The sequence below is a fragment of the Anopheles moucheti genome, chromosome 2 (assembly GCF_943734755.1).
Source record: "Anopheles moucheti chromosome 2, idAnoMoucSN_F20_07, whole genome shotgun sequence".
Taxonomy (NCBI): domain Eukaryota; kingdom Metazoa; phylum Arthropoda; class Insecta; order Diptera; family Culicidae; genus Anopheles; species Anopheles moucheti.
Genome location: NC_069140.1, coordinates 85,295,530 through 85,311,701, shown reverse-complemented (window position 1 = coordinate 85,311,701; position 16,172 = coordinate 85,295,530). Strand labels below are relative to the sequence as shown.

The 16,172-nt window shown below is 40.5% G+C and overlaps 1 protein-coding gene across 2 annotated transcripts in view; it reads right to left on the bottom strand.

Annotated features, from left to right (window-relative positions):
• Positions 1 to 14,571, bottom strand: part of LOC128310263 (dnaJ homolog subfamily B member 6) — a 43,019-nt gene extending 28,448 nt beyond the window's left edge. The window contains exons 1-2 of one of the 2 annotated variants that reach the window (XM_053046862.1): positions 14,483 to 14,571; positions 5,270 to 5,369 (exon numbers count right to left, since the gene is read on the bottom strand). The gene's annotated coding sequence lies outside the window, so the exon portion shown is untranslated. The remainder of the gene's footprint in view (positions 1 to 5,269; positions 5,370 to 14,482) is intronic. The other variant, XM_053046863.1, reaches the window with a different exon arrangement.
• Between the last annotated feature and the right edge of the window lie 1,601 nt (positions 14,572 to 16,172).

Sequence of the window (16,172 nt, the reverse complement as noted above, 5' to 3'; positions counted from 1 at the left end):
TTAGAATGCACATATAAACTTACAACTACAACTTATTGTACTACTGCTATATTACGACTAGCTTATTTCACGGCAATAAAACATTACGCTATTTTATTAATTCTAAAAACTTATTAAGAAAAAATCAACTCTAACAATACCCAAATAAACCACACCAGATACCAGTATAACAGATACAAAAACTATGTAAACATTACCATATGTTTGCAGTGTCCGTTTCAGCTTTCACTTTCCACCGACAGGGAGACAAACACAACCATTAATGGGGATGTGGAATGATCGCGTTTTTTTTTCTTCTTTTGTTACTGTCACCAACATACACACCCAATTACGCAGCCACACCACACATCGCACATTCAATTCCCAGCTGCCACCGGTACATCAGGCGAAAAACTCACTCCTCTTACACAAAGAAAAAGTAAAAGAAATCACCCCCCGAAATGTTATTGGGTGGCGGCGGAGAAGGATTTAAAGTAAGCTGAAGTAAGCTGAAACGCGATACTTTTTTCATCCATTCGGTTCCACACGCACACACTCCATTCCTATGATGTATTTTGTTTTTCGGCAAAGGGCAATAGCCCGCGCCAGGGTGTCAGGGTGAGGTTCATGGTCAAGTTGAGTTAACTGTGGGGGGGGGGATCGACACCAACCCCATTCAGCGATTTTTATCGCACTAGAATAGAGGGAACCTCTAACCGACACCCTTTTTATGAGTTTGTCCATCTCCACTCTCCACTGAGGTATTTCTATCGGACAGATCTTTCTCATTCTTCATCGTCTAACTCCAGATGTGGACCCTTTTGTTGTTTTAAACACATTCATGCTTCCTCCCCCTAAAGGATTGTGTCAAACGGATCTCGTTTCTCACACCGGTGTCATGGTGTTGTATTAGCGTCACTTTTGGGGGAAAAAAGAAATCAAAAACAACAAACGGACCTGCGGCGCTGTTGGTTTTTCGCCAACGATGCTCTTCTTTTCCAAAATCCAACGAATCTTGACAACCGCAGCCGGTGCGTGCCGGTGGTGCTACGGGGCGGGAAACGTCAAAACAGGTTCCATCTGTTCTGGCTTTTCGCAGCGCGTTCACAGGCCGTATCTCATTTTCCGCATATCCGCAATCGTAAAACCGGGAAGCCGGCCTTTCGGTTAGGCTTCCTCCTCGCTGAGCGCGTCGGAGAGGATCGCGTTTTAATCCACTATTTTTAGTCACATTCGTGTGCGCGGAAGGTGTGGAGAGTGATATTTTTGGAAAAATGTCGACTATGTGCAACTCTCCCTTCCCCACTCTGATGGACACACACCTTCACTTGATTGCCTGCGTGTACGATCGGTTTCTGATGAAGAAAGAAAAACAACGAAATGTACACACGTACACACACACACATACGCGCGCGACTGAAAAAGCCGCAAGCCAAAGCAAAGTTGATCTTCTCGTATGGGAGAAGAGATCTTCTTCACCGTCAACTGTGTAACCGAGAGGGGGATCGGCTTTTGGGGGGTGGTGATGTCTGCGAAGTGGAAAGAAGATCGGAACAGTTTGGCTTTAAATAGATGTGAGTTTATTTTTAGTGTCCCGAAAAAACCTGTCGAGGTAGTAGAGCCGGTGTAATGGGCCGAATTCGTAAACGCCAGCAGCATATCTGCGCTCTCGAACGGCAAAATTTACTTTCAGGTGTACCAAGCATTTGGACCACGAAATAAACGCTGGCTGTTTGCGGATAGTTTATTTTAAAATGTCTCAACAATTGCTTCTAGAGCTGCTGCTAATTACTGCTTTGTGACGGAAAAAAGTGTATAACTAAATTTCATACTAGAACAACTACCAAGCAGTTTTAGTTTAATTAAGTAATTAATAAGTTAATTTCAAATCACTAAAATCTGAACAACGTTTACTTTGCCCAACGCCAAGTTATTGAATTAGTCACATCAATATAAATGCAATAAATAGACGCACAAGCGAAATGCTGCACCTAGATCCATAATTTCTACCGGGATTGTCTGCCCTCCTGGAACTAATGATTCGCTTTCTACACAGAAAACACTACCGTTATTGTGCCGTAGCTGGAACACCACACTAGGTCCATGATAAATTCCAATAGTTTTGCAAACATTATTTCACCAACCCGCTACCCAATTATTGAAACTGGTGGCGCACAGTGAAGATAATTCTATGCATCAGCGGTAACCGATTGTCTAAGTATTGTGTGCAAAAAAAAAGAGAATAATACAAACGTGTTGGCAAATCACGGCAAATTATGCATGCTTACACAATGTTTAAATTATGCACGCTTAGCATCACTACTGCGTGTGTACTATCGAAACGTGCTGCACAACATAGTGTAATGCTTAGATCATTTGCTGTTCCATATATTGCAATACATGATTCACACTAGTTTGCATTAAATTTCATCACTTTATCTGACTCACTACCACCAACCAACCACACACACACGAACAATATTTAATTGATTATGATTTGTGCAAATATTTACCGAAACCCCCTCTTTTACTGGTTCTTATTCAAAGCATCCTACAGGTTATCACTCATTGCCCAGAACAGAACAGTTCAAATATGTACCCAGGAGTCGCTTGATCAAGCTTAATCGACGTCAATTAATTTCGTTAAACAATTTCACCGATATACCGCCGTGCCTCGGATGGTTTCAATTAGATTTCATCATTTGCTTTCCCCTTTTGCTGTAATTATCTCGCCCACGTACCCCCAAGGTAAACTCTAAAAGGGGAGTGAAAAAAAAACTCACTGCAAATGTTTGCCGGCATTCCAATTTGTCTTTGTTGCACATAAATAACATTTACAAGGAGAAGAAAGCAGCAAAAGAATTGTACTAGTTTGATGAAAACGTCAATGTTTCTCCTTAACAAGAGATGTTTAATGAACAAGAGATGTATACCGTGAATGTGTTTCTTATGCACCAGTTGACGCTGACTTGTTTGCGCATAGCAATTATCGAGAAACCCGTCAATACATCTTTGATTACGAATCCTTGAGATTGAGAAATTGATACAATTTGAGTACGAATCCTTGGAGTCAAGTGTGTGTCACGCAATAAAACTTACATCAAAAAACAATCAAAAAAACAAAGGTTGCAACCTTTGCCGCATTCACAAATTGCGATTCTTTTCCCGTCAGTACACCGACGAATAGGTAAAAAAAACTTATTAACTTTCAAAAATAAGAAGCAACAGATTCACGTTATCCAACAAAAACTGAATAATCTCGTGATGCTTTTTAAAAAGGTTGACCAACTAATGCAACACGATATAGGAATGTTGTTGTTGTCAAACATGAGAGAGGCTTTGGACCTCCTGGGTCTCTTTCGCCTCTGAACAAGATATAGGAAGAAAGATTAAAAAAACAACCAAAATTATACAAAAAAAAGTTCATATCGTGTGTTTAGGGACAGGTGAAAGAGTGCCTATCACGCGAATTAGTATACCTTTAAGGATTCATGAATCTTTGAAATACAAATTAAGAATTCAGATTTATTTATTCAGAATTCAGATTTATTTATTCAGGGTTCAGATTCATTCATTCAGGGTTCAGATTCATTCATTCAGGATTCAGATTCATTCATTCAGGATTCAGATTCATTCATTCAGGATTCAGATTCATTCATTCAGGATTCAGATTCATTCATTCAGGATTCAGATTCATTCATTCAGGATTCAGATTCATTCATTCAGGATTCAGATTCATTCATTCAGGATTCAGATTCATTCATTCAGGATTCAGAATCATTCAAATTCATGAAGCTGAATCAGAATCACCCAACAATATCTTCGAGCAATTTAAGATTTATTCTATCTTCTGCTGTAAAAACTGCTTCCTGAACATCAGTAATTCTATAAGGCCTATGAGAATTAGACCTTCCGGTATCTCTTTGGGGTCTATCTAAGCACATCGGTTAGTAGCTCTTGCATGTTTTTTTTTATTTTTCACTTAACCACGATAGACTTACTTAACACTAAAAATTAATGTCACTAGAAGAAGACACCGGTAGTTCTAGTGTTAATTTGCAAACATCAAGCTATCACTTTGACACGCATAAACGCTATACCGTGAGGCACGCGACATCGGATAGAAATGGGTATAATGTTTTAGTTTCTCCCAAAATTTTTTGTACAGTTGTTACTGTGAGGCCAAAAAAGAAAACTGTCAACAAGCTTTTTGTTGTGTTTTTTTTTTATGAAGACTCACCAAAAAAACACATAAAAACTATGGCAGCATCGTCTCGCATATCACAAACTGGAACGGTCATCAGTACAAAACGAAGAAAAAGTGCTGATCCGAAGTGCATGCAACACGTTCCGCGAGTTCGCACTCAGTGTCGCAAGGAAAGCGGAAAAAAACAAAGCAAATTGTGGCCGCATGCATGCATGCATGCATGCTGCTGCTGCTGCTGCTGCTGCTGCTTGTCCCGATGACAGTTATTAAAGATAGCATGTGTAATACATGAAAGCATGCCACACATGAATAGTCTTTTGATATAGGGGATGGGAATGGTTCATCCTATATCGCTTCGCTGTTCTTCCCGATGAAAACTGTTCCTTTCCTTTGCATTTCACTTTTCACAACAAACCGAACCAAGCCTTCTCCTCTTCGCAACACATACGGATATCGCCGGTGAAGGTTTTCCCACCTTTTTTTTCTATTCCGCACGAAACCTATTATATGCAAATTATGCCACCGGCACCGGTTTTTTGTTGGGTAGAAATTAAATTAATTACTTCATTATTATCGCTTCTGTCTCTCGCGTTCGATGGGCATTAGAAACGCGCACAAAACACACCAAGGAGGGAGGAGGAAAAAAGACCGCGCAAAAGTTATTATGCTGCTTGCTGTTTTGTGGTGTGTTTCATTCAATCGTATTTCTAGGTTAAGATCGTGTGCTACACCTTTGTGGTGCGTCTTGCTTCGTAAAAAGTGAACCTTACTGTTATTCGCAGAGTTCGAAAGGGAAATGTGATAGCGAAAAATGCCAAATGAAAAATGTGTTGGCGTGCGCATTATACTTTGCCCCCCCGCCGCGAAAGTAGAATGAAACAAATATTCAATCGAACTAATTTCATTATTGATCGATACTTTTTAGCCACGCTGATCGTTTTCAAAACAGAAAAATAGAAATGATTTCTCTTTTTGCTTCTAGGTATGGCTTTTGCCTTGGCTGTGCTCGGAGAGCCATAAAGCATAATGATACTCGTAATAAGATAAGATATATTCAATTTCATCCCTTTCCCCACACCTTACCTTCGTTTCGTTGGAGACGGTACAGAATTCTTTCACTATGGAGCTACACCAGCGCTAAGATACGAATGCGTTTCAGCACCGAAATGCAAGGTGTTCAATGCTAAAATGATAAAGAGAGAAGAATTTTATTAGTTCATCAGTTGAATCTGTGTAATATTGTTGGCTTAAAAATGTTTGCTTCCCACCAGTATGATTAATTTCCTACCTAAAACAAGCTAACATTTGTTTTTGGTATATTAAAATATTTGAAGAACATAAAACTGAGCGCACCATCATTGCTATAAATCATTCCAACCAACAAAAATACAACATTCTTTCTTCCCCACCGTAAAAAAGACAAATTCCGGCATCGGCAGACGCAAAGTGAAGTGCACCGAGGATGAAGAATCGTTCCGTGTCTGCCGCCGCCGACTGTGGCGAGATGAAGGAACATATTTGCGTTTCAAAAGGTGCACAACATCTCTTTCTGCACCTTCGGCGTTTGCTGCTTTCCTACGTTCCTACTAAACGACGTATGTCATTTGCCTACTTTTAAAGGCATGTCTCTGCCTGCGCCGCTCGTGGCTTCTTTGCACCTTTTGTAAGCATTATTTATTGACTCTAGCTGCAGGTGATGGCCGTAAAAAGTGGTATTTGAAAAATCTACGACAGAAATGCACTTAGGAATAAGATGGGAATACGCGCGCAATCATAAAAGCTGAAACACTTCACACGAGAGTCAATACTGAAAGGAAAGGTGCTAAGAAATGTTGCAAAAAAAAACCCTTTCATCTGTTACCGATGATATAGAATCCCTATTCAGGACATTCCCGCAACGGGATGGAAAAGTTATGACTAATGCAATTCTTTATCTCAATCACCTTTTGCTTCGATGTTCGCCACCATAACTCTCGACAGTATATCTTTTAATACTTCAACAGACACAACCACAAACAATGCCAGAGAACCTAACAGAACTTGTCTTTTCAGTTCTTCCACATTGATGGAGCGCTACTTGTCTTCCCAATCAAGCTAACATTTTTCGAAAGTTCTGAAGAAAATGGATTCATTAATGTTACACGCCGAGCTTCTTCGGCAGACCACGCGAAGGACTGATCCTTTTGCTGAAGACTCCGTGCGACGGTAACGGAGTTTTCCCGGTGAAGCAGAGGTGGTTATTCGTCCCGCTTACCAGACCTTCCCGCTAGTTGCTCCTTATCCAATGCTTGGGGAGCCTATTCAGACAGAAGGGGGTAAGGTGCCGAAAACCAGAGCTCTGATAAAAGAAACCTTCACTCTTCGCTGTTTCTACTTCAACCGATTTACGAAAACTGCTTTATTCAACCATTGCTCCCGCTTATATACCCATTTTAACAAAAAATCATAGCTTCCTTAAACTATTTTTCATGCGGCTTACAATATTACTTTTTCCTATGGTTACTTCGATCCAAAAAATTCCAAATCGCAACATACTCCCCTCCATAATTCAACCCGGTGAATTATGCAAAATAATATCTTCAGCGTTGTGATTTTTGTTTCAATTTCCTTGATTCTTAATTGCGCGATTCGATCTTGTATTTCTTCTTCATTGGGCTGCTCGCATTATCCGATTGATCTCTCTTTCCAGGTTTCTTTGAAAATTTGTTTACTACTAGTAGATGCTCTTTCGGCGTCACATCTATGACTGCAACCTTTATAGCTGGTCTTTTTATCAATCCTTGTATAGTTTTTACAATAACCGATCGTACCTGTCCATCCGGGGCTATTGCTGTTTCCACTACCTTTCCCTTTAACCATTTTCCAGGTGGAGCATTGTCATTACTGACCACCACGATATCGCCGATCTTGATTGGTTCTATTTTGCAAGTCCATTTGTTTCTTTTTAATAATGTAGGCAGATATTCTTTTTTCCATCGATCCCAGAATACTTTGGCGTTGTGTTCGATTAATTTATATTGCTGACGGGAAATAGGTGAGGAATCTTCCGGGGACGGCAAACAATTTACACCTCTTCCGATAAGGAAATGGAATGGTGTTAGTACTTCTTCATCTTCTGAAGTCAATGGTATATGTGTTAAAGGTCGCGAATTGATTAAGGATTCTATTTGAATGAGCGTTGACCTGAGCGTTTCTGGCGTTGGGTTTCGTAATTTCCATTCTGCTACCATATGTCTTAGTGCTTTTTTAATTATTTGAATTAGACGCTCCCAGGAACCTCCAAAGTGCGGTGAAGCTGGCGGGTTAAACTTCCATTCAATGTTGTACTGTATTGCTGCTTCGCGCCCCATTCGTTGGTCTATATCTTGAACAATTTTCTTCAATTCTTTTTCGGCTCCCACGAAATTTGTTCCATTGTCACTATATAAATGCGTAATCTTTCCGCGCCGATGAAGAAAATTCTTTAAACATACCATGAAGCTATCAGTATCCAATTTCTCTGCCAATTCTAAATGTACCGCTCTCGTGTTCATACATGTAAAAATCGCTCCCCAGCGTTTCTCAGTCGATCTCTTCACAGTGACATCAATTGGTCCGAAATAATCTACTCCCGTATGCATGAATGGTGGATTATACGGATGAGTACGAAAGGAAGGTAAAGGTGCCATTAATGGTGCTTTCGGAGCTGCTGTATTCAGAATGCATTTTTGGCAGCAGCTTTTGATGTTTCGTAATACATTTCGCAAATTTACGATCCAAAACGTTTGTCTTAGCACTGCGATGACTGCATTATCTCCTTGATGTAAGTATTTCTCGTGATAACTTCGAACGAGTAATTTCACGATGCGTACCTTTTGTGGTAATAAAATTGGTGTTCGTGCATTAGATGGCAGTTGCGTTGCATTTTCTAATCGTCCTCGTGATCTTAATACTCCAAATTCGTCGATGAACGGCATCAACGATCGAATACTGCTTTTGTTTGAAATTTCCTTCTTGCTGCATAACGCCTGCATTTCTTCCGGAAATCCTTCCCACTGGGCTCTTCGAAAAAGTGCATTCTTTGCGACTTTCACATCTTCGACGGAAATAACGCGGGAAAATGCGTTGCGATTCTTCAAAAAATCTACGAACTTCTTCATAATAACAGTATGTCTCAGCAATTTTTCCCATGAAGAAAACTGGTTTTCTGGTATCACTATTTCTTTTTGAACAGCTACTACGTTCTTTATGTGAGCTATCTCTGTAACTCCTGGCCATTCTTGTTCCTTTTCTAATAAAAATTCAGGTCCATTAAACCACATCCACGAATTATTGCTCATCTTCGTGGCGACATCAGCGGGATTTTCCTTAGACGGTACCCATCTCCATTGATCCATACTAGTTGAATCAAGTATCTCACTTATGCGATGAGATACGAACACGTCGTATTTTCGTTGTTCACTATTTATCCACGATAGCACAGTCTTCGAATCAGTCCAATAAATAGTTCTGCTAATGTTCAAACGAAGCTCCTTTTTTACAGTGGCGGTCAGCCTCGTTCCAAGAATAGCTGCCTGTAGTTCCAGCTTCGGAATTGATAGTGCTTTCGTTGGTGCTACTCTAGCTTTTGCGGCTATCAAACGTACTACGTAGCATCCATTGATATTACTTCTCGCATAAACAGCAGCAGCAAATGCTTCTAGTGATGCATCGACAAATGTATGTATTTCAACTGGACTCGTGATCGACGCTACTATTGGTCTTGGGATGGCCAGGTGTCTAGCACTTTCAATCATTTTCAGCCATTCACGCCACTTTTCATACAATGCATCGGGAATCTTTCCATCCCAATCTTCCGTGGCAATGTTGATGGCTTGCATAATTATTCGACCATGTATGGTGATGTGGCTAATGAGTCCAAGTGGATCATAAGCACTCATTACAAAGCTCAATGCTTCTCTCTTAGTAGGCTTCTTTTCTGCATCAATACGTTTCAGATCGACTTTGTAGCTAAAATAATCATTTCGAGTATTCCATTGAACACCTAAAATCTTTTCCATAGCTTCATCCTTTTCTTTAATATCAACCAAAGTTCTTACTTGATGGCGTTCTTGCGAGATGTTGTTCATTAACTCCTGTTTGTTTGACACAAAGTTTCGAATATAAAATCCTCCATCATCGTGGGCTTCGATGACTTGTTTTACTGTTGCGATTGCTTTCTCCATCGAAAAGAAACTATCGAGGTAATCATCCACATAGTGTTGATTTTTAATAGGTTCGAGTGCTAACGGATACTTGTTTTTGTTCTCCTCGGCATTTCGATTTTTCGCAACCTGAGCACACGCTGGTGAACACGTTGCTCCAAACGTCATAACCTGCATGACGTAGGTATCGGGATTCTTACTAGAGTTGCCGTCTCGCCATAAAATTCGCTGTGCGTCTTGATCCTCTGGACGTATTCTTACTTGATGAAACATCTCCTTGATGTCCCCGCATATACAGATGGGTCCTTCACGGAATCTCAAAAGTACTCCAAACAATGATGCCATTTCATCTGGTCCGGTTAGCAATACTGAATTTAAAGAAACACCGTTAATCGTTGCTGCGGCGTCGAAAACTAACCTTGGTTTCGGAATTGGCTTATTTTTGTTTACTATCACGAAATGTGGGATGTAGAATGTTCTTGGAGAGTGTCGAGATATTTCTTCCTGACTCAGCTTACGCAGATATCCTTTCTGCTGATACTCCTTGAAGGTATTGCACAGCCACGTTTTCAATTCCGGGTTTTTATCTAGTTGCTTTTCTTGTGTTACCAAGCGACGAAGTGCGTTGTTATAGCTATTCGGTAAAACGATGTCGTCATTTTTCCAAAGCAAGCCTACTTCGTATCGACCATCCTTTTTCTTGAGTGTTTGCTGAATAATAGACTTGGCTCTTTCTATCGCTTGACATTTCACTGTTTTCACAGGTTTCACTCCAAACTCCTCGGTTGAAAAATATCTTTTTATCATATCGGTCATCAATTCTTCGCTTTTATGAATCAATATGTGATTCTCTTCCATTTTTGCGTTTGATTTGTCAATGCCAAAAATCAACCAACCAAGCTTTGTTTTAATCGCCATTGGTTCATCTGGTCGTCCCATTTTCCGGCCTAATGGCATTAATAAATGGCTATGATTCAATCCAATCAATATAGTAGGATATGCCTTTTCATAATCCGTTATTTTAATATCTTTCAGATACGGATATCGAACTGCTAGCTTTGTCCCAAACAGTGACTGGTTTGGCAATTGTAAGTTCTTCACCGTTCGAATGCCTTTTAACTCGTGCTCTTTCTTTTCGTTGACGCCACGGATCATGCAGTTTACTCTTCTGCTATTATCTTCTTTCATCGAAAGATTTTGCGTCCATGTAAGCATAAGAGGGTCCTTTGCTCCGTCCAACTTTAATTTATTTGCCATCTTTTCTTCAATTAATGTTAGTGATGATCCAGCATCCAGGAAAGCGTGGGTTTTCACAGTAATATTCCCATTTCGTAACACAACAGGAACGATTTGATAATATACGTTCTGTATAGTCTGATGATAATTCATCCTCGCTGTGTTTTCAATGTGCAACAACTGGTGATGATGTTCTTTGCAACCTTGAATACCACATTCCTTGGCCGCGTAACAGTTGCTCATATTATGATTGTTAGATTTTAAACATGCTTGACACTGTTTGCTGTCTATAGCTACCTTGAGCCGCTCATCTGCTGGAATATTCTTAAAACGTTCACATCGATGCAATGCATGGCATCCATTGCAAAATGGGCATGATTGTTGAGGAATACGCGGTTGAATGCTTCCTTGGTGTGAATTAGATGGTTTTACGAATGCTCGAGTGTTTCGCGGTTGCTGTCCTGAAGGTGTATTTCGAGGATATATAGGCCGTTTATAATTCAATTGTGGAGGACGTTGGTGATTCGATGGAACACTTACATTTTGAGGCTGGTTAAAATTTACCGATTGTCGTGGTCGTTCTGCGTTTTTAGGCAGCTTTCTAATCTTTTCAGCAATAGGAAGAAGCCATTGACTGAAATGTAGCACGTTCGGTACTTCGTAGGCTTTCTCAATATGTTCTTTGTATTCTATCCATTTTAATTGCTTGCTTGTAGATAACTTGAAGGCTAATTCATCTACTAAACGATGATCTTGTAAATACGCCTCCCATTTCATAGCCTTGAGGTTAGTAATCATGTCTTCTAATGCATCTGATAGCTCGGGAATCTTCATTTCGTTATCGAGCTTCACTCTCAAGACTTCTTTTAACAAATCGTTGTACACTTGTTTTGGTCTTCCAAATTGTTCTTCTAGTTTCAAAATGATGGTTGGAACATTATCCGGATCAAGGAATAATCTCCGAACACATCGTTCCGCATCTCCTTTCAATGCATGCTGAAGACGGTTAAGATTCTCTAAATTGCTGAATTCTCCTTCCTTAGAGGTTTCTTCAAAGGTTCGTTTGAACTTGGACCAATCTTTGGGTTTTCCATCAAAATATGGCAATTTGCTAAGCGACATGCGCTTCATACTCGTTGCTGCGTTCAGACCACTTGCTTTCAAAGCTTCTACTAACGCTTGAATTGTTGAATCATTCTTGGACATCCGTGAATATTCAGCTCTATCGTCGTTACACTTCTCACACGTAAATGTTTCATCATATTTCGGTAATCGCAGTATCTTTGCACATGAAGCGTGATACCAGCGATCACATTCATCGCAGCGGACCATTTCATTGGGATCGTCAGCTTCGTAGCACAAACGACAATTTCCATTTTCATTTTCCACGAAATATAGTTTCCTGTTCGCCATGGTTGAAAGTTAGTATACCTGCGCAATTGTTAATCAAAACGCAGATTCCTTTCCGATGAACAGGAATAATCAATTATCTTCAATCGAAATGTTCTACGTCACGGAATCTTCGATAGAACGATTCTGTTTTCAAAACGATATCTTCTTTTCTCGGTTCGACGGTACGACGTCTTCTGATTTCTTCCTCTCTGGAGCCACCAAATGTTACACGCCGAGCTTCTTCGGCAGACCACGCGAAGGACTGATCCTTTTGCTGAAGACTCCGTGCGACGGTAACGGAGTTTTCCCGGTGAAGCAGAGGTGGTTATTCGTCCCGCTTACCAGACCTTCCCGCTAGTTGCTCCTTATCCAATGCTTGGGGAGCCTATTCAGACAGAAGGGGGTAAGGTGCCGAAAACCAGAGCTCTGATAAAAGAAACCTTCACTCTTCGCTGTTTCTACTTCAACCGATTTACGAAAACTGCTTTATTCAACCATTGCTCCCGCTTATATACCCATTTTAACAAAAAATCATAGCTTCCTTAAACTATTTTTCATGCGGCTTACAATATTACTTTTTCCTATGGTTACTTCGATCCAAAAAATTCCAAATCGCAACAATTAAATATTCCTAACACTAAAGAGACGAGTATGCACATAAGCATTTTGATTATGATTACACACGTAAATCATTCTGCCCACTCGAAAGTAAGGTTATTGACTCCACCTATAAACAACATTCTACTTCCTCCCTTTTGAGATCAAGACTCAAAAATTACAAGCATTCCAAAATGAGCCAAGGGAAAAACGATGGGAATTTCAACGCTTTGTATACAGAACACAACCCCAAAACACAAAAGTCAACGATATTTGCTGTAGTAAGCAGGAAGTGCAAAGAATTTGATGGAAAAAAAAGACACAACAAAAATCTTTTCCCCATGGGAGGGCCCGCAGAGATTGGACACAATTTTCTCAGGCAATCGTGTCTCTCCCCCTCCTTTCCCTTAACTTAACCGCCCAAAAAGGAAACAAACAACGAAGGCTCTTCGCTGTGTGTGTGTGTACATGAATAATTTTCAATTTATTATCTGGGTGTTGTTGGCCAAGGCAGTGCCGGGAGCCCACCGGGCAGGAAGACACACCAAGCTGCTCATGCTGTCGTGGAGGGTTGTGTTCCTCATCTCAACACAAGAACCGATAGAAGGCTCATGATTTTGCCACCGAGGAATTAATTTACATTTATGTTCCTGGACTGTTTTTTGGGAGCACCTTTCCAGTGACACTAGATACACTTTTACACCAAGGGATTTATGAAGAAAACCATCCGCTACTGATAGATAATGCTAAATACGTACTATCGTTGGGAAAATCTTATCGCTACTTGCGCCATTTACAGTCGAATTTCAAACAACACGAGATCAATTATTATCTTTGGCTGAATACATTTACTACCTTTGGCTAAGTGTACATGATTTTGGTAAAAATATATTCCAAGGTTAAGGATTTACTATGAATACAAAGAAGAATGCGTGAAATTATACTTCGTGTCAAAGTTTTTGACACAACCTGCCCATTTGGAGGACCGGAGCTTGGAACAAATGACGGGAGAGGGCGCCACCAGCAATGCAATAAAAAGGACTGCATTATGAGGATCGCGTCCTATTCCTGTTGCAAACGAAGTAAAGACCAGTAATAAATTTTGAACGTCTCTGATTATAAACGAGACTGTTAAAGATCTACTGAGAATATCCGAAACTTTGCAACACTTCGTCTTAACGTTATTTGGATCTCTAACTATCAACAATAGCTGGTGGTGTAGATTATATCAGCGCCCGTCTTTAAATAACAGAACAGCTACGAAAATCCTATGCAGTCTGTTCCTAAGTAAAACAGAACTTGGCTATTTCACGAAAGTAATAGATAAATTACCACAAGGAAATGGCCGAATTTATCTAATCTCCACAGGTAGTAACGATATTTAGATAGCCGCAACTAGTTATTCCTAATTAATGCTACAAAAACGCTAAAAAAAATATATCAACAGTCTAGTTGAAATAACCTCTTAGTTACACCATATTTCTCAAAGCAAAGTAATTATCTTCAACGCCAAGGAAAAACATTCGCCTAATCGTATGCCGCTCTTTACAAAAGTGCTGTACGGTAGGGCAGTCCTCCAACTCGTTGACTTGACCTCTCGGGCTCATTTACACTTCGGCGCCGATATCTCACACCATACCCTCTCGTCGAATGAACAAACCACTTCAGGGTGCACAGATACATACCCCCCCCCCACAAACACACAGACACACACACGAACACTCGCATAAATCCGAGGGGTGGCAACGAAGTTATGGGTCAGGTTTTCCTTTCCGTAACGTCTCGCTATCTCTCGTCTGCTTCCAAGCAGCAAAACCCCCCATCAGTTTGCGTAACGTATTTATAGAACACATGGTATGCGCGTATCGTAAGTAAAAATAATTCCTACCTCCCGCGTCGCGTATGTCGCGCACTGGCGTTGTCAATACATACGGCTTTAAAGGCCGGTCTGTGGTTGTTTGTGTTTATACAACAGGGTCCCCCCTCCCCGAACAGCCCCTACGAAAAAAAGGGTGTAAATGTCATGAAGTAAATCAGTCAACACAACAAAATACATCAACGAATTGTAGCAACACATCGCAACCGATAGCGAAGATGGCAAAGAGTAACAATTCTTGACGTAAAAAATCAAAAAAGTTTATTGAAGAAGTAAATACAAAAAAAAGACTTTTAAAATTAATTACTCTGTTAGCACAGTACATTAATATCTGAAACAAATGAGCCTAATATTATATGACAAATTGTGGTCACCGTTAGTAGGTGAAGAAAATTGTTATAATTGACCAAGTTTGACCAAGTTGGCTGTTAACTAAAAGGACCCCCACTGCCACCCACTTCACTCAATCATGAAGAAAGTCGCGTGGTAGACCCAGATTCTTAACCCCGAAAGTTGCCACAGAAAACCATTACCCACGAATGAGGTTAAATCGTTGACCCGGCACACCGAATATTCACGACCTTAAAATGAGGCCATCAGAGTCACTAACTAATACGAAAGAACTATGCATACCATAACTCGGCCGAGTATGGCCATTATCAATCCGGGTTCATTACGAACTCCAACTTCGCAATTGTATTACCGTCAGTAAGTTTCCTTCAACTTCAACTCAAGCTCATTGAACTCCACGCCAAAGCGACATTCTTCTGCTCGTTGTTTCCTTTCTGATTCATTAGCCAATCAATTAACATGGGTAGATTTTGTCAATCGGTTAACTCGGCCGCAGCTATCGTATACACCACGCCGACAAGAACGTCCATACGTTGGACATTAATTGAATCCACTATCTCCGCAAACGCTCCCGAAAACTAAGCAACGCTTCTGCTAAAAGAAGAAATACGACCCCCCGATAGACAGCGACCACCAAGCCAAGGAACCGTAAACGACTAATTAATATTTATCAGAAACGATTCACGCTGGTGATTCCTTGGTTCACAACAATGTCCACAATCCTCCGGGCTTTACCAAGGGGGAGTGAAGAGTTTCCCCAATTGAATTACCTACAAATTGGTCTTCTTCCACCAACCGGATTGGTAGGAAGTTGTTGCCAGGACAAGACTGCATTTACGCTTAATAAATGTCCAACCATACAAGTTGGATGCGGGTTACTTGAGCTGAGACACACTCAGGATACAGCTAACGCACAAGTGTACAAATCGAATTAACAACCATGGTCTGTTCGATTGCTCGTTTAGTTAGTTGTTGCCCAGTAACGGACAATACAGTAGTACGCAAGTATAGTGAATAAGTTATAATCCAATTAAAATCTTTCCATGAATTCTAAATCTTTCGCTGTTCATCAGACATCATTGAAGCGCTGCTGCACAAATGCCACAGTTAAAGAGCGTATCTTTCATCTGACTCACTGGATGCCGATGTTCGTTAGGTGGTATTGGACGCTGTAGTCGTGCAAAAATGTAGATCACAATCAGCCCATCTTAGGCGCTTGTAGGCCGTTAATCTTCCAGCATCTTCTTCAGGTATTCAGGCACTTCTTCTTAACGTACCAACTGAATACACACCACATGTACAAGTAAACATTGCTGCATACTTCTCATTAAGGGAAGGAAAATAATTGACA